The 20,592-nt window shown below is 36.9% G+C and overlaps 1 protein-coding gene across 1 annotated transcript in view; it reads left to right on the top strand.

Moving 5' to 3' along the window:
- ZFPM2 (zinc finger protein, FOG family member 2) overlaps positions 1 to 20,592 on the top strand; it is a 307,035-nt gene that overhangs the window by 174,953 nt on the left and 111,490 nt on the right. The window lies entirely within an intron of this gene.

Genomic DNA, 20,592 nt, shown 5'->3' with positions numbered 1-20,592 from the left:
ATTTTATCTAGTCTGACCAATTGGACATCGTCCCAAAACTTAAGAAATTAGTAAATCCCTCAAGTGTGATTGATTTTCATTTCAATTGTGTAAGTCTGGAAACAATAAATCCTTGTTGAAGAAGTTATGAAACCCTTATATCTGGAGACCTGTCGTGCCTCAATAAATAGCAGTGATCAAATGCCCTGTGCTTCATGCTTGTGTTGACTGCAGTGATGGCAGTCCCTAGGACACATAACCCTAGGGTTATGTGATTTTGGGTGGATATGTGTATGTTTGCATGAGCACAGACACGCATGCCCATACACACACCACACATATGCACAGACATTTTCTAGAAACCCTGCTTTCAAACCACTTCCTCAAAGAAGAAGGGAAAAACAGTTTTAATTTCACAGAACTGACCAGGAGAGATAATGAAGTACTTTCAAAACTCTTTATGTGTGGAAGCCCTAGAGGCAAACCCCAGAGCTTTCTTACTTTTAGCAACCAATTACCACAAAAAAAGAGTTTCCCCAATTATGAAGTATACTAACACAGGCTGCACAGACTCAATTTCACAAAGTGTATTGGAAAGACGGCATTCACATAATTAATGAGAAAATGCTGCATGTGTTCAGGCCTTCTGTTAATTGATTAAATGAGCCTATGTCTAAATCTGATTATAATCATGCTGTGGCAGTACAATTGTGAGTAAGAGGTAAAGGGATTCTCTAGTTCTCTCTTGTACACTCTTGGATATGAGGACACACATCCTCACTCCTCTCAAAATTGTAAGCGCAGGATAAAAACTGGGCAAATAGGAAAGGTAGCAGACTTCCCTGTGGAAAGGGGGATAGCTTAATCACAATTACTCGAACAGTTGTTCTTGGTTTAGTGTCTTGGTTCCTGTGTAATCCATCACTGGCACTTGTAAAGTGCAGTGGGCTTTATAGCAGGCGTCAGTTTGATGCTTATTGTGGTTAACAGTTAACAAGGGCTGGTTAGTTTTCCCGCAGTGTCGCAATAAAACACAAAACCTGCCATGTGCTTGTCATTTTTTTTAAAGAAGGCCACAGTGTTCCCTAAGGGTTGTGAGAGAAGTTCATCCCATTGAACTGGTCAGCAAGATATCATTAGCTCGTTGTGTACATGAAATCCAGGGGTTAGAGCACCAAGCGTCACAAGCCAGTTTCTTTACCTCCTTGAGCTGATCAGAGGATCAGAGTATCAAGGAAGGATTAGCACTGACTTGGGATTTGTGTGATTGGTTAATTTATTGCGGCGATGGCAGGCCTTTCATCTATGGCAACATTTAATCAGCACGGCCATGGAGGCTATTACGGGTTAGCTCTTTTCTCAAGTCAGCCAGGGCTGCACCATCAGCCCTATCACAATTCCCCTGAAATTTCCAAATTATCTGGAACAGGCTTTAGCCTCACAGTAATAAAAATTAGAAGAGATCCCTGATAGCGCTGGTGGAAAAGGCTTTCACTTGCACAGGGCAAATTATAAATAGTATGAACGTGCACTTTAAAAAAAAAAATTCTCCACCTCTTAAGAGATGTGCAGGACTTATCACCCCTGCTCTGATCCAAATCCTCGTGGTTGAAAATTTATATTAGATTTTATCAGTGAGGCCTAAGTCTAGAAAAATCAATGAAGGTTATCTTTTATGTTGCAGGAACTTGTGGAAATATTGATTTTCATTTTATAGTGAATTTGGAGCATGAGTTGGTAATCACTGCTGAGCTGACTACAATGTTTGCCTACTGTATCTTTTACTGAGTTTTGCTCAAGTATTTAAGATAGTATATTCCTGTTGATTTTAGCATGTAGTTTGAAGTCAAATGTTTTTTAATACAAGTTGGTGCATCTCCTGTTATATAATGTAATCCTTCAGAGTAATGTTGATGAGCTAATGTCTGTTGAATGATTTCTGAATTTAATAGCAACGCTCAGAATGAGAAAGAGGAAGATTTCAGGACTCACTCATATATCTTGCTTCTCTTTTTTCCTATCCAGTCTCTAAACCACTAAGTAAAATAGAACATATAAGAGAATATAATGGAAAATAAGATAAAGGATGCTAAAAGATAAAATACTTATGTATGAAAAGACTTAGGAACCCGAAAATCTGCTAGTGTAAAATATAGTTATTCAATCTATTAAGCATTAAATCTTTCAGAACTAATGAAAACTAAAAAACTTCTACTAATATAAGACACCATGGCCAGAGTTTATTAAATGAATCTAGATCCTTTATCTTGGCTCTAAATTCTTTAGCTAAGTAAAACAATGATTCAGAGAGTGATTTTAGAGTTTTTATCATGTAATGCCCTTATTCACTCTCTGTGCTTTTTATTTCTATAGAGTATGTTTGCTTTCGATGTCATTTCTATTGGTGGTGTATCAGTGCAACAGATTTTAAAATGGATGGATTCTTCAAAAAATCATTTGAATATTCAAATAAATCTGTTCCTGCCAAATTTATGCCATTTTTGTTTTGATTTCAGGTAATGTGAGCTTTCTTTCAGACCTGATGTAGAAAAAGGAATTTTTCATACCTTCCTCACACAATCTAACTCTAGGGCAAGTAAAATAAAACTCCATGAATGTCCGAAGATAAAGCCTAGCTGACCATGAGTACTTAAAGCAGGGATACTCCGAGATAACTGTAGGAGAAAAACAATTATAGTTAGCTTTAAATAGATTTTGGAGTATGGGCTCTGCTTGTTCCCTCCTTTGCAATTCCTTTGGGCAGGGCCTGTTGTTTCCTGAGTATAGAAGGCACGATGGTAGCAAGGCTTTGTCTGAGCAACCTTTTTAGCTTCTTAAGTAAGGATTTAAACCTGTAACTCTATAGGGATGTTGAAATACATGGGTTTTTTAAACGTTGGTGCAGGAAATGGGACAGCAGTAGAGAAGCTTTTTGTGAAGTACATGTCCTCCAGAAAAATATGGTGCTGCAGGTATCTGTGAGCATAATCTCTAAATACATCATCAGTCTTAGCTGCAGAAAACTGACAGGGAAAGTATATGAATGTATAGACCTGAATCTCCTGGTTTGAGCACTTGAAGCTGGACAACATACAAGGATGCACTGAGCAGCATGCACAGATATGTTACATACCAGTTCCTAGAATGAACTACGTGTCACTGCATTTATTTTCACTGTATTGGCATCCTTCCCTGAGTTAATTATGTCCTATTATTCTTCTAATGCTGCCATTATTTTAGCATCCTAACTTTTAGTCTTCTTCTTGAGTATTTAGTTGGTACATTTCTGGTTCCATCCATTTTTCTCCAATCACAGTCTTTTCATATATTGCACAGGCATATTATGGATTTGTAGATATGAGTAATGATGTGTCACTGAGATCAGGGAGAGCAGTTCTGTGTCCTTTTTGTGGTTTTTTGATGCTCTGATTAAGCTGATTGTTATTTTTTTAACTGGTAATTATTTTCAGGAAAGAAAATCAAAAAAACAAAAGAAATGGAATGTATTCCTTAGTGCAATTATGAATTCCTTACTAGTCTTGGAATTTCTATGGACTATGAATACTAGTGGTATATGTAAAGGAAATTAAAGTAGGTTTTACCTCCTATGATGATAACTTTTATAAAGTGCAATGAAATAGAAAAGGGTATTTTTTTATTCCTATAGGTAAATACGTATGATATACACAGCCTGTAATCCTTGAAGGTTGTCCCCCAGCAACTCCTACTGACTTCTCTGGTATTTTGAGCCAAAGTAATGCAAAGATAAATATTTTAAGGATCAGGCTTGATGTGTTTGGGGACAGGGTGTGAGTGTAGCAATATTTTTTCCCTTTGAATTCAAAATGAAATTACTGATGTCATTAAATTGCTGACAGTCAAGATACTCCAAAAAAAGCTGATCTGCAAAGATTGGTTTAAGTTCTGTTATCTGAATCACAGGTGCAATTCCTTTTGATGTCAATGGGAATATTGTCTTTGTTACTGAAAGTAAAATATGACCTGTTGTCTATTTGCTTGTCTGTTATGGAACTACAGATGAGGCTGCAGAACCAAACAGATATGCCTGGACAGATTTGATAGCCTTTGCGAACTGTTGGTCTTGAACCTGGCATTTGCAGGGAACTACACTGAATATTTTATTTTGTATACTTTCAGCCAGTGCTAAGTTTAAAGAAAACACTTTAAGGGTTCATAATACAATTATTCAGGATTTGGAACATTTTTTTGTATTCTCTGTAATTATCATATGTTCTTAAAAATTTACCATAAGTGGAAGGACACCTTTTTTCATTACTGGATAATATATTTCCATGAAGTTTTCTTTGAACCATCTGTAGAATCCAGCAGTTCACCTTTTTATGATTCTTCTCTGCTGCCATTAGTTAGACACCAATGAGAAACTACCAAGTGATTACATACCACAATCATCTGAAGCATTGCTTCTGTTGAAAATATACCTTGCTTAGCTGATTTCTTCACAGTGATAATTGCCAAAGTTGGCCGTTAGCTATAGCTTTATCAAAAGTTTTTGCTCATTAGGCTTTAGGAAATATTTTAGATTTAAGTTTGAATAAATGGAGATGGGCAGTCAGATGATGAGTTAGTTGTGTGCTGGATTACTGAGGTTTACTGAGCAATTTCTAGTAACAGGGCAGATTCTCCTACCTCACCAGTACTGTATTCAGGACATGATATTCTCTTTCTTTTGAATTTTTTTTAAAAAACCCTATATCTGCTGTAAGCTCCATGACTCTTCTTGGGCCTGATCAAGAAGGGCAAATACCCACAAGAAGGGACGACTTCTCTGGGGAATATATGGTCAAGTTCCCCCAGGTCTTTAAAGATTCTTCAGGGAAGAAAATATTTTACCCTAATTTGTCCCAAAGAAAACAAGTCCTTATAATTGACCTGGACAAATAAATCACATACAAATAATCTTTCCTTTGCAAAATAATTATATACAACTATAGCAAAGCCAAGGAGTTGGGATCTGTACATACCTGGTAGGAGATACGGGGACCTCAAGTCAGTTGGTTAGCAGGCCAGTTTGGGAAACTCAGCAATTTAAAGGTAATATGGAAACAAGGTGGAATTGTAGGAATAATAAGTAAATAAGTAAATAAGTAAATAAATAAATAGTGATGTTGCATTTTTAAAAGAAAAAAATCTTACTTGAAATAAAACAGTGGAAAATTTGGATTGTTATCCCTTCCTAGAATTATGTGTAGTATGTTGACTAGCCAGTACATTTCTAGATTATGTTGGTCATATTCCTGGGAAATAAGCCAATACTGATAAATAGACTTGATGTTTGAAAAACCTTTAGGATTAATCTAGTGATTATAGTATTGTAAATTTGGAATTTGACTCTAGAAAATGTAGTCCGTTTGACTTTATGAAATAGAATTTGAAAAAATGTGAAAGGTAAGTTACTTTGAATGCTATTTATCATATTAATAACAGAAAAATGGGAAATGTTTCAGAAGTTAAAAAATAGGATTGGAACACATTCTGAGTCTGAGAAACTATTTCAAGTCATTCTCCTGGTACACTTTGTTACCTGTGTACATTCCACCACCATCCTTACATGTGTTATGCACCTCACTCGTTCTTATCCAAAATCTTAAATTATCGATATTAAACAATTTAAACAGTTTGGGTCAGACAAGAAATGTCGTTTTTGCCCAGTGCCATCAATCTGTTCTTCAGTTTATTTACAGTACAGGCAAGTTCTGTGAGCTTTTTTTGTCACATAGGTGTTTATTAAGAAGGAAGAAGTGAAGTTAGCTTGTCCACTTTAATGGGTTCAATTTTCTGTAAATAAGAGGAGCACATATCAAGCACATTCTCTGCCATACACATTTATTAAGGGAATCCAGTTTCTTTTTTAAACCAGTTATTTTCCCAAACTTTCAAACAATTCTAGGTAAACTTAAAAATCAGTGTTTCTTTTAATAAAACTGAGTGTTGTAGTACTGATATTTAACAAATATTTTATTGTAAATGGTGTCTTTAGGGTATTGAAAGCTTGATAACTTTCAGTTTAATGTGGACACCATTCCAGATCTTAAGATAATTTACACACTACTTCAGTCACTTCAAATTATATGGGCTCATTTATATGTAAATTTTGCTTTTATATAGAAAAGTATGTTGTTTATTAATACATATGTTTAATAAATATCCAAGTAATAATCTTTTACAATTATCTATGTTGAAGTGAATGAAGTAATTCTGTAAAATATCAATTTAGCGTTTCCCTCTCAGTAACAACAAAGTGGAAATTCCAAAAATTCCATAAAATTCTATTTCTGTCCAGTACTGAAGGGTCTCTGTTGATTACATGGTGGGCAGAAGGTAAAAGAATCAATAGAATTTATGTCTATGGACCATGTCCTGCTTCTTTTACTTTGGATGTGGAAAAATTTCTATGGCTTCTGATGTTTTCAGTGATGAATTGTAGAAGATGTAAGAACTGCAGTGTTTCACTTTGTCAGGATGCTGACAAATAGATATTATAATGAAACTGTCTTGAATACCCAGGTACATACAAGTATAGATTTGATTGTAATATTATCTGTGACTTGTAAAAATTAAAAGATCAGTTTTCTTTTTGTATAAATTTTCTTGCATTTAAGGAATTTTTCAAGTCAAATACCTGTCCATTTATTTTCAATGCACTATGGTTAACATATTTTGTTAAAATCCTCGGCAGACTTCTGTGAAGTATTTAAGAAAGAGAAGCTTTAAAAAACTGTTTGAAAAGTAGCCTGTTTATAATAGAGTATGGAGATATAATTCCTCTGAAAATATGCTTTTTACAGTCAAATCATTTCATAACTAATAGGAAAAAGGCAGGAGTGTGGTTTATTAGAAAACATCCCATTCCAGTTGTCAAGGTTTTAATCAAAATCCCAGGCCTTTTGGAGTAATCTAAGGATTTTCTCTTCTGTTTTCTTAGTTGTTTTTTGAACTATAATCCCAGTAATGAGCAAGTAACAAAACTCAGCTGTACCTATGAAACTACCACCTATCACAGGTCTTTCAGTCTCAAACAGGATAACCAGAGCATAACTACTGTGAAGCAATACAATTATGAATTTCTTGAGGGGGAAAAAGGAGAGATAAGTGCACAGAAGTCAGCTAACACTGATGCATGGGTGGCTACAGCATGCAAAGGGTTAACAAGATTTTCATTTTAGATAGTTGCCGTAGTAACAATCAGAGAGCTCAGGCTGTATCTTTTCTATTTGTGGGAAATGTTTAGATTTACAGAGTAGCTCAGCTTATTATATATCTGCCTTGATTGCTGGATAAGGTTCGTTGATTAAAAACAGAATAAGATGCATTTTTATAATACTAAGGGAACCCACTGCCCCCTGCCTCTGCCTCCCATCACTCTTTGTCCAGATCTCTCTCAGCTCTCCCAGCACTTGCCTGCTGCCCAAGGTGTGGCTGTAAATCAAGTTTCACTTGAACTTTCAAGGAGCAGGAGCTGGATCTCCCTGAGCTGCACGGAGCAGGAGCGCTTGGTCCTGAGCATCCCTTTTTTCCTTCCAGAGCCTGATGTGAACCTAAAGCCACGGCACCACCAGCTCTGGGTTTAAGCTTCTTTTGTTTGATGTTGTAGCTTGTGTTTACTTGTTCACCATCCACAGCTGACTAAAAGAAAGTTTGATCAAAGGTCACCTCTGCAGTGGAGGAGTGAAGAGGCAGATTTCCATCATCCAGCTGTCCTCCTCAGAATCAGCAGGAGCTATCAGAGGCTCTGCAGATGTGACCTCCTCCCTGTGCAAATAGGATCTGACTTGAGAGAATCAGGCAATTTTTCATTTCCTTCCCTGAAAAGCTGAGAAGGCTTCTGGTGACCACAGCAGGACCTGTGCACAGTTTGTAGTAACCCTGAAGCCTGGAGGCTGCCACAGGAGAGCAATGCCCCGTGCTGATGGCAGCTTCACACCTCACCTGAAGGCTGGTATCTCTTGGGAGCAGGGAAAAAGCCCTGCTCAGCTGGAAGGCCAGGTTCAAGTCTGCCTTGAGCAGCTGCTGCCACTTAGTGCCAAGTGATACGAGGTAGTTGTTTGAAACGGATATGGTGGCTGCAGTAGTGTGGCATTTTTATGCCTAATTCTGTGATAAGAAGAGAAATTCTGGTGTAAAGTTGTACTGACTTGTGGGGTTTGATAGGCTGCTCTGCTCTCATTCTGCCAATTTCTAAAGCTTTTGCTCTTTGCAAGCTTGATTTACGTCTGGTGCTTTGTGGTGTTAGGTTGCTTTCTTGGCTCCATAACACACAACTGAGGGTCTTTCTTTCCCTTTTTCCCTTTTCTTGGCTTCATTGGTATCTTGAAGTGCTAGGAACATTTGGAAGCTGTCTTTTTTTTTTTTTTTCCTCTTTTCTTTCTCAGGTATCTGAAAATTTATTCAAAAATTTTACTGGAAGGATAAAGGATTTGATTTTATTGGATTGGATTGGGTGTCCTTTGAAGCAGGGAAGACCTTCAAGGAAAAATTACCTTTTGGAATTAAGAAGTAATTTTTTGTGAAACTGGTCTTAGCCAACAGTAGAATAGTTTTCTAATCACTTAAATTCAGTCTGCAATGTGGTGGTACTCAGCTTGACTCTTATTACCACTGTGAGTTTTCATTTCATACAGCAAGAACAACAAAATTAACCTGACCCCTATATAGGACCTGTGTGCAAGTTTTGTTGTTCTTTTTGATGCTCCCTACTTTTGAAAGTCAGCCCACTCCCACTTGAGAACCACTCCTTGGAATTGTGATCTCAGTCTTTACAGGTCCCAAGGTGTCCTATTAGAGAGTACTGAGCTCCCTCACTGCTGGCCCAAAGTGGCTTCATGGATAAACTGGCAACTGACAAGAGCTTGATACCAGCAGACTTTAGTCATAGATATACCCAGTCACTGCATTCATCAAATTCACATTGTTTTGTTTCTACACATGGAAGTGAAGGAATCCATCAGCTCCCTTTAAGCAATCGTCCTTTTATCAACACTATCATTTAAAGGATGACAGCCTGTGCATATCCATCAGTACCAGAAATGAACTTTGGTTCATAGGGAAATTATTCCTGCAAAGAATTTCAAAAAATCAAGTTTATTTCTTGGTGAAAAAAAGATTCTTGTAGTAAACTTGTCAAGCTTCCAGTTTCTTTGTCTATTGTTACTTATTTCAAGTGATAGTGGTTTTTTTAATTCCCTAAAATATGTTAGTATGGGAGGGGTTTGGGCTTTGTTCATTGTTATTTTCAAGTTATAAACATAGCACTGGGTCCCTATCTCCCTTTTACCCCTTCTTTTATGTGTAAATGTTTCATAACTATCTGTATGAAATTTCCAAGTAATATGCATATTCTTGGAACTGTTTTTCCTTATGGAAAGTCTTTTACCCTTAACTTCATTTTGTTCAAAACCAGAAGCCTGAAAACAGCATTCCTACACTACTTCTTTGTTTCCAGATGTTAAGATCTATTATGCAATAGTAGAGTGAGTAATCATAATTATGCATTCATGATGATGCTTGTACTGGCTTAACTCAGGAATAGTGTGAGAAAGCTAATCTCGAAGCTACAGGCTGTTTTCCTGGACTTCAGATTCTCATCTGAGCTGTTTGTTGAGTCTTACTGGAACCAGAGCCCTGTACTCACCAGTCCTGCTGCTGGGTTCTCCATCTTTATCTCCAGTCCCAGTGAAGGACCTTCACCCATTCTTTTGAAACTTTTTTTTTTCATGCAAACTTGTGCAGTTGCAGTTCTTTGTCATGCTGCATATGATCAGTACACTGAAACAACTTAAACAAGAGCTGCATTACACAGCAATGTCATACAAACTACAAAACCTGAGAATACTTTTAATCTGTCATTGGGCATTTTAGAGAAATTTTAATTTTTGTGTGAGAAATGTGAAGTAAAATCCTCATGCTTTTAAGGCAGTCAGTGGGGAAAAATTGCCTGATTATGTGTAGGATATTCTTCAACTGGAAGAAAGTAACTGTTTGTAAGGTAAAGGTGCTGCTCTGCTCAGTTCATCTTCTTGGTCCAAGCTTTCTGAAATGATAAAGAAAATGTAATCACCATGAGTCTGTAATTCAGATTTGTGACAGATCATATTGATGAGAAAACACAGAATTTTGGAAAGTATTTTTTCTGTAATCCTCATATTAATCAATTACTTAATACCACTATTCTTTATTTTAAAATCTATGCATAATTTGATGGTATAGAAAAAAATTTAAATCCCTAAAATACTGCACAGTCATACCTTGAAATCTATTTAGCTGATTTTCTTTTGAAGTCTATTTTATTATTTTGAGGGGTTTTTCACTGATAATATTTGGGAAGGGGTTTTCAGTGGAATAAAAAAAAACAAAAAAACATGAAACCACAAAGCATACCTTATGAAAGTTTAACCAGCTAAAGGAAATTTTACAACATTCCATTTTTAACATACTAGCAAAACAGAAATTATAAGTGAATAGATAATAATCAGATAATTTCAATTATTTGTAAACTTTTCTATCAGTATTACATATGTAGTGTGCATGTGTAAAGTTAATTGCTCTCCTCATTACTTGTGAACAAGAAAGGATAGAGTAATAATAAGAATAACTAAAGAAACCTTGTTTCATTTTTTTATACACAAACTGTCAAGTATCATGCATAATGCAACAGTGTACCAACTAGCAACACACTTGCAGAAGACCATTTAAGTTTGTTCTTTTATGGGCACAAAAAGCTGATTTTAAAGCCATCCCTAAGAAGATTGTCCTTGATTTTGCATTATCCTGGGTGGGTGTTTCAATTTCTTCCATTTACTATCACACTCGCTGGGGAAAAAATATCCTAGTGTCTGCTTAATAGTGATGGAATTTTCTACATGAGGATGTAAGGAGGAATTAGGTTTTACCCCATAATTATATATTAAATCAGTGTTAAAATACAGTTGTAATCAAATCCTTTCATATCCCAAGGCCACACATTTGATACAGTACATTGGAAGGTCAGAATACTTAGCTGAGTATACACCCCTTGAGACTCAACAGATGTACAGATACGCGGCCTAATCCCAAAAATGCATTCATAAGTCTGGAAGATCAGAATTGAGCCTTAATTCTCTAAAGGACTGCCACAATGTTGTGTGGTCCTTTCATCCAAATTAGAATGATTCATTATGCCTAGTCCATTAGCACCATCAGGGATAGGTGTGGGCCATAAAATCTGCATTAGGATTTCTAAATATGTCAAGGATAATCTTAAAAGGAGATAAACTGGGATGTTTTAACCGAACTAAAAATAATTAATCAAAGTCATACATATAGGCTTCTGGTTGTTGAATCATGTGTTAAACTTCTACCTTAAATGATTATTCTGTCTTAACAAACATAAAACTTGGGCAGAGGATTGCATGCTGGATTTATGCTCTTACTTTAAAGTACCACATTTCCTCTTAGTAAAGAGATATATATAAACAGCTAATAAAAGGATGCATTAAAAAATCTTTTAAAATCCTCAAGAAAGGCATAGATTCTTTTCTATTCCTCAATTCTATTTCAAATTAGAAGGGAATTTATATATAGTATTTTGTGTGCATTCAGTGTGCAGAGCAGTGAAGTTCAGATATTGTGTAATGCATCACCAAGAGAATTGCACTGCAATACCTACACCATTGAGTACAATGCTTTGTATTGAATACGTATTTCATAAAGACCTCACAATATTCATTGGAAATGTAATCCTAATAGAGCTGCACTCGTTTATGCAGTTAAAATATGGGACAAGCATATACAAAGAACTTTTTATTTTCTTTCTCTTTAGGAAGAAAGAAAAAAAAGGTTGAAATTAAAAAAAGTTATCTTTTACTACTGCTAAAGCATGTCTTATTCACCATTTATGACAAAAACATTCACTTTCCTAAAGTAAAATACACAACCTGAGTTGCAGTTCCAAATAAAGTAATAAATAAGCAGAATCTATAACTAGGTATTCTGTAGTTCTGTGTAATGGATAATTTTTAGAAGGCTTTATGCATGCTTTTTTTGCCTTTTTTTTTTTTTTTTTTTTATACTTTGAATGGATTAATAAAATCATGGAATGGTTTGGGTTGGAATGGGCCTTAAAGATCTTCCACTTCCAACCCCCCTGACTGGGGCAGGGACACCTGCTGCTCAATGCCCCATCCAGCCTGGCCTGGAACACTTCCAGATGTAGGGAATCTTACTGTTTGAGCAACCTGTGCCAGTGCCTTACTATTCTCATTGTGAAACATTTCTTCCTTGTAGCTAATCTAAGACTACTTTCCTTCAGTTTAAAGCCTTTCCCCCTTGTCCTATCATTACCCCTGTTTCTATTCATGAGATAAAAATAAGCATATGATGCATGAAATTTGGACTTCTCTAAAAGGTGATTTAAATCATCCATTCCAGGATTTAAAAAAGTATAATAAAAAAATCCCCAAAATTTATCTAAACTAGAAATTATTCAGTACCACACTAAACTAAACTGGAGATACAGCAATCATTTTGGATGGCTTTGGTGTAAATAGTTAGACCATGGGACCAGGCAGAATTAATCCATATGCAATATAAATTACTTCATGTCTTCTGGAAAAACCTCTGTAACTGTTCCCTTGATCATTGACATGCCTGTTGTCACATTAACTGCCCCAAGCCCAAATGATGCTTGTGCAAAGTGGGAGCTTACCAGGGACTGATGGTTTATCCCACAGTTTGGTCCATCAGCCTGTCCAGACTAAATTCGATGTTTGCAGAATTGCAGCTGAGCCATACTGAGCAGAGTGTTCATCTGTCTTATGTGAGAAGCCTTTGGCAAAAGTGAAATAAGCTACAGTCAAGCAAGTGCATTCAGAAAGTGTTTACTGGCAAATATCAACATGGCTTCATTAGTAGAAAGAGAGATTAAATTCTTGGAATACACAGTAATTTACAACGGTGAGATCAACCCAGTAGGAAAAATGCAATGATAATTCAGTGTGAAAGTGTGCAAGCAGCTCTGCATTATATCTTGTCTAAAGATAAGTTATATAGTGTGTGATTTCATCAGTACAGGTGCATGTCATCTCTGAAATGGTATTATCCAAAGCATTCAACTTTACAGTACAGCAGGAAGGTTCAACACCCATGGCAGATACCTGAACACTCTGACACACTGCCAGTGCTCATGCTACCCACAGGTATCAACTCGCCCCAACATGATGATTCACTCAGAATTGTCAATTTTCAGAATGTCCTCAGCACATTTATGCTAATCACAGCACAAAATATGATTTCCTGCTTCTGGCCATTGCATAAACACTCAATACATATACACACGGCTTTCCCAAAGAACAAAATGAACAGGAGAGAGAGTAAAAGGAAAAACAAAATGAAAAAGTGAAGTCAGGAGAGTGGTGGCAAAGTACACTGCTATCCATTCCATGCTCTTTGAGAAAGGAAGTTATCTACACATAGTCAGGTATTTATAAAATAGGGAAAAAGAAGAGGGAGGAAAGGGCAGGGGAACAGCAACTATGGGGTGAAGCCAGATGAAGGCTTGAGAGGAAGGGAGGACTGAAGTAGAAAGCCCACCAAGACAGAATGATGTGGGCAGTGGAAGATCACTAAGTTCAGAGATTCATTTTCCAGCTTTTCCATTCCTGTTCCAATCAGTTGGTTGTCACCTCCTCCAGGATCACAGAAGCAATCACCAGGACTCAGCTAGGTCCAGGTATTCCAGAATATGGATTTATTTAAAAGTGTTTAGAACTGAGGAAGAGTTTGAAGATGGGTTCCAAGGGTATCCTGAATTAAAAAGAACAAATTGAAGTTGCTTTTGACAGCATTACTTTGTACCTAAATTACAATGACATTTGATTTATGTTTATTTTACAGATTTGAAAAAAATGCACTCTAGTTAGGTAAAAGGAATTGAACCCCATGTTTAGCACACATTTAATTTGCATTAGGCAATCACATTTGATAGTAATAAAAGTTTTGAAATCATATTAAAATCCTGACAAGTGTTGGAAAATATTAACATAGCTAGGGGAGGGGGGTTTTTTGTTTGAACAATTTCTTTGATCTGCCTTAGGTTTGTGGATGAAATGTACATAGTGATACATAGTGAAATGTATGTTCAGTCTTGTCACTTGACAAGTGATGATCTCTTGGGGTAAACAGCAGGGTTTCTCAGTTGCAGGGAATCCCAGCTGTCTTTTGGGATTCCATCTGTGTGCACATTTCCCCCCCCCCCCTGCTTTTTTTTGTGTTTGAAACTTTTAAAGGCATTGGTTTGACCACAGCCTCTTCAACTGTTACCAATATTTTTCTTCTACTATCACCAAAAAAAGATGGTGGAAAGTAGATTCTTCTTTTCTTCATCACTAGTTTCATGGCCCATCTGCAGAATTTGTGCAGATCTACAGATTCTTGAACACTCCTCTGAAATCCTGGATCCCACAAGGTTGTCAAGTAATAACTGAAACACTTATTCCTGCTGAAGATTTATGCTGAACAGTTCCTGCTGAACAGTTATGCTGTCTGAAGATTCAGGTGAAATTACCTTCATACATTATGTTGGTATCAGGTTTTCAAAGTTTGTGGGTTTGAGGGTTTTTTTTAACCACAAGGTCTAAGGATTGCAAAATTTCTTTTGCATTTAGTTCAAGTTTCAAGATCTCCCCTGAAGACATAGTGGGGGCTGTGAAATCTGAAATGCTGGTGCAATTGTAAGATTCCAGAGTGGGTGTTTCTGGCTGGAGACTGTCATGTCTTTGCTTTAATTAGTGGTGTTGTCATCAGCATGGAACCACAGCACTGAAAACCTCCCGACATCTCCAGTTGTATTAGTGGAAAGGAGTTGCCTCTGCATGTCTAGCAAAGAAAGCTGTGGCACTGGGAAGTGCTGCCACGGCCCTTGACTGGCAGGTGTTCCAGAAAAGCCCTTGAGATAAATATTCTTCCAAGACTGAATCCTCCTTGGAAAAAGATAAGTGTTTTCAGGGAAGCCACAGGAAGTGAAAGACTCCAACTGGTTGCATACAAGTGAACAACAAAATGGGGATCTCTGTCTGTCCATTGGGCTGTTTGGATGGGATTGCCTTACAGCTTCATGAATTTGTAATCAGTTATAAGGTAAAGAAATGCATTTATACAGTCAGTGTGAGAGGTGATTAAATGGAGTTACCACTCCACTAAATGGAGGCAAACATCTTAAAACAGATATTAATTAATCAGGGATAGTCTGAGACCTCTACAGATATCTGTTATTGTGCTGTCCAGAATGACCCTTAGGAGCCTTCCCCAACTGAATTGAGTTGATGAGCTTACAAAGTTTGCTGAATTGAGTATGGTGATCATCAAAGGTGAACTCAGCCTCTCAAGAGAGGATGTTATGCAGTTTCAGCATGTCAAGCCTGTGATGATCCAATTGAATTTAAATTGAATTTCAAAGAAGAAACCTCTGTCAGTGTATTAACTGGTGTTTTGCTAGCCCAGACTCATATCTGAAGGCACCTGAGATATGTTTACAGCTCTACTCCCAGTCCACTCTTGGTTTTAATTGACTATGTAAACTAACTCTGCCAAGGGGGCATTGGAACTTTCTCCAAGGTTATGAAGATATTCTGTTAATATTCTATATCTTTCATGGGAACTCAGGCTCTTTGGAAGATTTAGGAAGAAAATCTATTTGCAGGAATCAAAATACAGTAAGTAAGAAACAAAGCCTTTGAGAGATGTATCAGTACATCTCCTTAAATAATGTTGAACACTTCTTGGAACACCATGCCTGGGACGGATGGTCATGTCACAGTGACTTACTGCACATGAGCTCAGTAGCACAGCTTCTGAAGAAACTGCTAGCACTGATCTGGCATTTGACATCAGAATTTCATAGATTTCAAACAACCTTGATCATGCTGTATTTTTCTTCAGCGTGGGGGTTTCCTCAAGTTTCTGCCAGGCCACACACATCATATGTTAGAAATCTTTGCAGGGGAGAGCCCATCTAATGTTACTTGTCAGCACTGATTCCATTTAGCAAGAGTGCAAAACTATTTTCGGCTTGCTGTGATGGCTATTTTTATCTCCATTAACCTCTTGACTGAATATAAACATTTATTGAGGGTTACCTCTCTTGTTTGTCCAGTTGCTTCAAAGGTTAGTGAAAAGTGGATGCCTGCCTGACCTCTTTTATCCTCATTAGCTGATTCTAATTGTTCCCTGAGAGATCACAGTTTTGACCCTGCTTGTCCTTGTCAAATTTGTCTAGTTATGGCATGAAAGCATTAGCAGAAATTGCATTTTCAGGGAAACATCGCTCAAGCGTAGAATGTAAAGTTACCTAGTGTAGAGCAGTGAACAATACTGTGGGTCTATAATGTGCCCTCGTTTGAAAAATGTGAGGTAATTACTGTATGGCCCCATCTTACACACACCCCTGTTAGCAGATCCCTGTGATTATACTTGGGCAGCAGGGAGAATGTTTTGTAAGCTTTTGTGTAGCAGTTCTTCTGGAGGGAGAAATAAAATCATATTTGGTTTTTGAAGTCTTATATGTCAACAGCTGCAATGTTGTTGCTTCTGTATCAAGAAAGCTTTTTCCATGTGTGTAAAAAGGTACCTTTCTTAAGCTAGAGATATTCCTGCTAGCACTTTAAAAAAACCCAGAGAAAAGAGTGAAAAGTAAGTAACACCTACCACCACTGTTTTGGGAATGACCAACTCAATTTTGCAGTATGACAAATAATTCTTATGAATTGCAAGATGATTTTCATAGAACTCTCTGAGAGCATGAACGTGAACACTCAAGTAGGATGGTGTCCCAAAGGTAAAAGAGCTGTCATGAAGAACACGTTGCCCTGCCAAGACTTTCTTTGGTGTCAAGCCAAGAAAGCCCTTTTCATGTTCCTTGGTGGTTCTCAGCTGTGGTTGTACCGCTGAGACAAAGGACCTGGCAGGTCTCAGTTAGGTATCTCAAACAGACAGGTCCTGGGCTTCAGAGGTTGTAACCAGTGCCTTCAATTCCACAGGCACTCGGTGCAAATTAAAAAGCACTGGTGTAATGCGCTCAAAGCACGATATCCTGCTTTAGAAGCGGGTTGCTGCATTCTGCGCCCGCTTCAGCTTTCAAATGGATTTAAAATGTAGCCTCAGGTATAGCGCATTGCAGTAGTCTAATCTTGAGGTGATAAAGGCATGACTGATTTAACCATAGCTTCTTGTTATCTTGGACTGGGGTCTTTTCATTTTAACCATTTTAAGGAAATGGCCTTTCCTGAATCAGCAGGCTTGCTTCAGTTCTTCCTATGTAATAAGGCACAACAAGAGCAAGCCTCTCTCAGTGGTGAACACCTATGAAAGTGTAAACCTCACAGGATGCCAGACCCCAAGAACTGCTGCCGTGGTCCTGACCTGCCTTACAGCTCAGACAATATGCCAGTAAGGTGCATCAAAGGGAAGCCACTGCTAGTATCCCTCAGTGGAGCTGCCAAGCTTTACAAGCAGCTGGGGTCTTGTGAAGTTTGCTTTCATATTAAAATAAGTTTATTTACATATCTGTGCAGCTTGGGAGCAGAGCTATGGGAGAATGGGAAATTCTTTTGAGATGTCCACCAGTTCTGCTGGGCTAGCAGAGCTGTGAGATGAAACACCCTGTTCCTCCTCCAGCCTATCTCTAGTGTTTTGAGACCACTTACAGCTGCAGAGCTGATTACAAGTTCAGCTGCCAAGCTGACCTGGAAGCTAATTTAGTGATAACCATGGAGTTCTGTAAGTTCTGAAAAAGCCCTGTAAATGGGAAATGGCAAAGCAGACACACATGCTGACTGCTGGTGCTCAGGCCACCTGCTGCCACTGCTGCTTCACCTCAGAAGGGATGAGGCCTGGGCCCCTCTCCTTGTCTGGAGAAAACTGGGGCAGTGGTCTGGGACTAAGCCTACCCTTACTAAAGGAGAAATTAATCTCCATGAGAAAGTCAAACGGTATCTCTGTATCTCATTCTTCCCCAGCAGTATGTGGTTAAGTATAATCCTTTCCCAGGACATATTATTTGTCCTGTCTATGTAGATAAACTATTGCCCAGCACAAGAAGATCCTGATATTATTTGAGGCTTTTTGATACCACCTTAATGCAGATAATACCCTTAGAGATGGAAGAGACACAATGAAATGTCAGACGTCTGGAAAGAAGTAAACCAGAAATAGGAATTAGATCTTGTGAAAATTAAATAGATGATCCCTTCTGCACTTAAATGATAGAATTTTGGTTTGTTCTGTTTTTTAACTTGGCCTCCAACTTTGGGGAAAAAAAAATTAGACCTTTTTTGAATGTCTTAATAATTTGCGGTGTACTTGGAAAAGTCTCCTAGCTGGATAATATTTCACTGTCTTTTGATTGTACTTGGGATTACCAGAGACTGAAAGCACATATAAGCACAAAAACATGTTAAAGGCTTGACTGAAATGGCACTTGGAGAAATGCAGCAAGGATTGGAGTGTATCCTGATCCTCCTCTTCATTATTGCTATGCAGCCATAGTTGCCAACATTCTTGCTACAGCTTTTATTCAATTTGGGTATGATTCTCAGCTGTGTGAGGAAAGCCACTCTAAATTGTTTCCGTGGCAGCCTTAGTACTGTTTTGGTGTAAATTGCAGAAAGTTCAGACTTTACTATGATAGAAGATAGAGGTGTTACTTTGATTACCTTTCATCTCATCTGTTGCACGTCTTTTTCAGTTCTTCCCTTGTTTATGTCATTATGTCATTATTTTCTGTGTAGCCCATATGTATGTGCTTTACACTGATTTCATACTGATAATACCAGGCTTCTTGATAATTTACATAGAAACTTCAATGAATTTTAAAAAATAAAATTGTTTTTTTACTGGTCAATTATTAATTAGAATTTAAATTAAGAATACAAGTGCATGCAGTTGGGTTGACTCTTGTAATATTCCATATAAGCAAAACATACTTTCTGCAACTTCCCACAGAGAAAGCAGCATTAGGAGTTGAGACATTGCATGTCTCTTGTTTCAGTATTTTCACACTAGGTAGGTATATTTTTGCTAGATGTTACCTTCCTCTTTCCTTATTTCATTCATAATTTTTATTTGTTTTTCCCAATGCATAGGGAAGATGAATAATGCCATGGTGTGCATATGCACTTATGCACAAACATTTGTATGAAAAATGTAAAATCTAAAATGAAAATTAAGTAAGAAGTAGTATACTTGATAAAACAGTATTACAGTCTAAACAGATTAAAACCCCACAAAAATATGAAGACCTGTGACATTTAATCTTTTTCTATAATCTTTATTAATATATTAATGTAATTATAGTAAAGATATATTATTTAAGATTATTGTTTTAATTTTATATAACTAAAATATTTTAAGCAATATCTTATTTTCAATAAATATTTTCAGGTATCTTTTATGAATGTAATATGTTCTGTGGTAACTGTTTTTATTCTTCACTATATTTCTAGAATACTTATCAATAATAAATGTTGGCAAAGCATCTGGAATGTCCTTGAAAATAGAATTTTATCTATCTTAAAATTTTTTATTTTGGTCAGTAATACAGAATATTACAATAAAAAATAGGTTGAGGCACTATATAGATTTTATACTCTTGGTGGAGTATAAAAAAAACTTAAATTCTCTTACAAAATGTTGGAATGTCTTAGACAGAATTAAATCACAGAAAAAATAATTAAAAGTTACGTTGTGACTGTTTTACTTTGTACTCTCTTTTGTGATTTTACTCTTGCTACAGAGGAGAAGAACTGTCTGTGATAGAAGTCTAAGTGCCACATACTGACAAACTCATGATTACCCTCAGGATTTTTGCCATTTGATTAGTACAAGGAGTTAAGTTTTAATAAATTTCAGGTCTCTGCCTTAATTGCCTCAAGTAAAAAATCCCTGAGTACAGAATCCGAAATACAGGAGATGGTAAATTGCCTGCATGCCTTTCAGGTGTGATGATGTCATGTTTTACTTTTAAGTCTTTGAATGTATTAATACAACTTGCTTTATAGTCTTTTTGCAGCAAATCATTAGCATTATTACTATTTCAGACACAATAAAATCACACATCAACACATAGCAAAAGGGAGAAAAAATTCCATTCTCCATTCAGAACAATTTCCTATGATAATACAAATGCTACCCAGGACAGATCTTTGAAATGGATACCAATTCTTTAAATTCTTTCCTGTCTGTTTCAGGAAATAGTGAGATCCCATTGATAATGAGGTACAATGTATCTAAAGTTCACTTCTAAACACTTGGCTCTTTGCTGTGAAAGTCATCTGCATTCCCTTTATAATTCTCAGCCACCAGAGATCTGTGTAATCTTGGAGATCTGATCCAATATCATTCGGAAAATCCTTGATAATAGTTTCACCATTCAATCAATGAAAGAACTAAAGCTTCCTGCTTGTGTCTTCTTTAAAAAATATCCTGAGGCAGGGGAATAAGACTTTGGCTTATGGGTTTTGAGATTTTGTTGTTTGCAAATAAAATGATTATTACCATTATTATTCAAGTTCTTAATCAAGGCGAACAAATGGCATCTGTTTGTTA

Source organism: Fringilla coelebs, assembly GCF_963513975.1.
Source record: "Fringilla coelebs genome assembly, chromosome: 1".
Classification (NCBI taxonomy): domain Eukaryota; kingdom Metazoa; phylum Chordata; class Aves; order Passeriformes; family Fringillidae; genus Fringilla; species Fringilla coelebs.
Note: the sequence above shows the minus strand (reverse complement) of the source record. Positions and strands in the feature narration are given on the sequence as shown.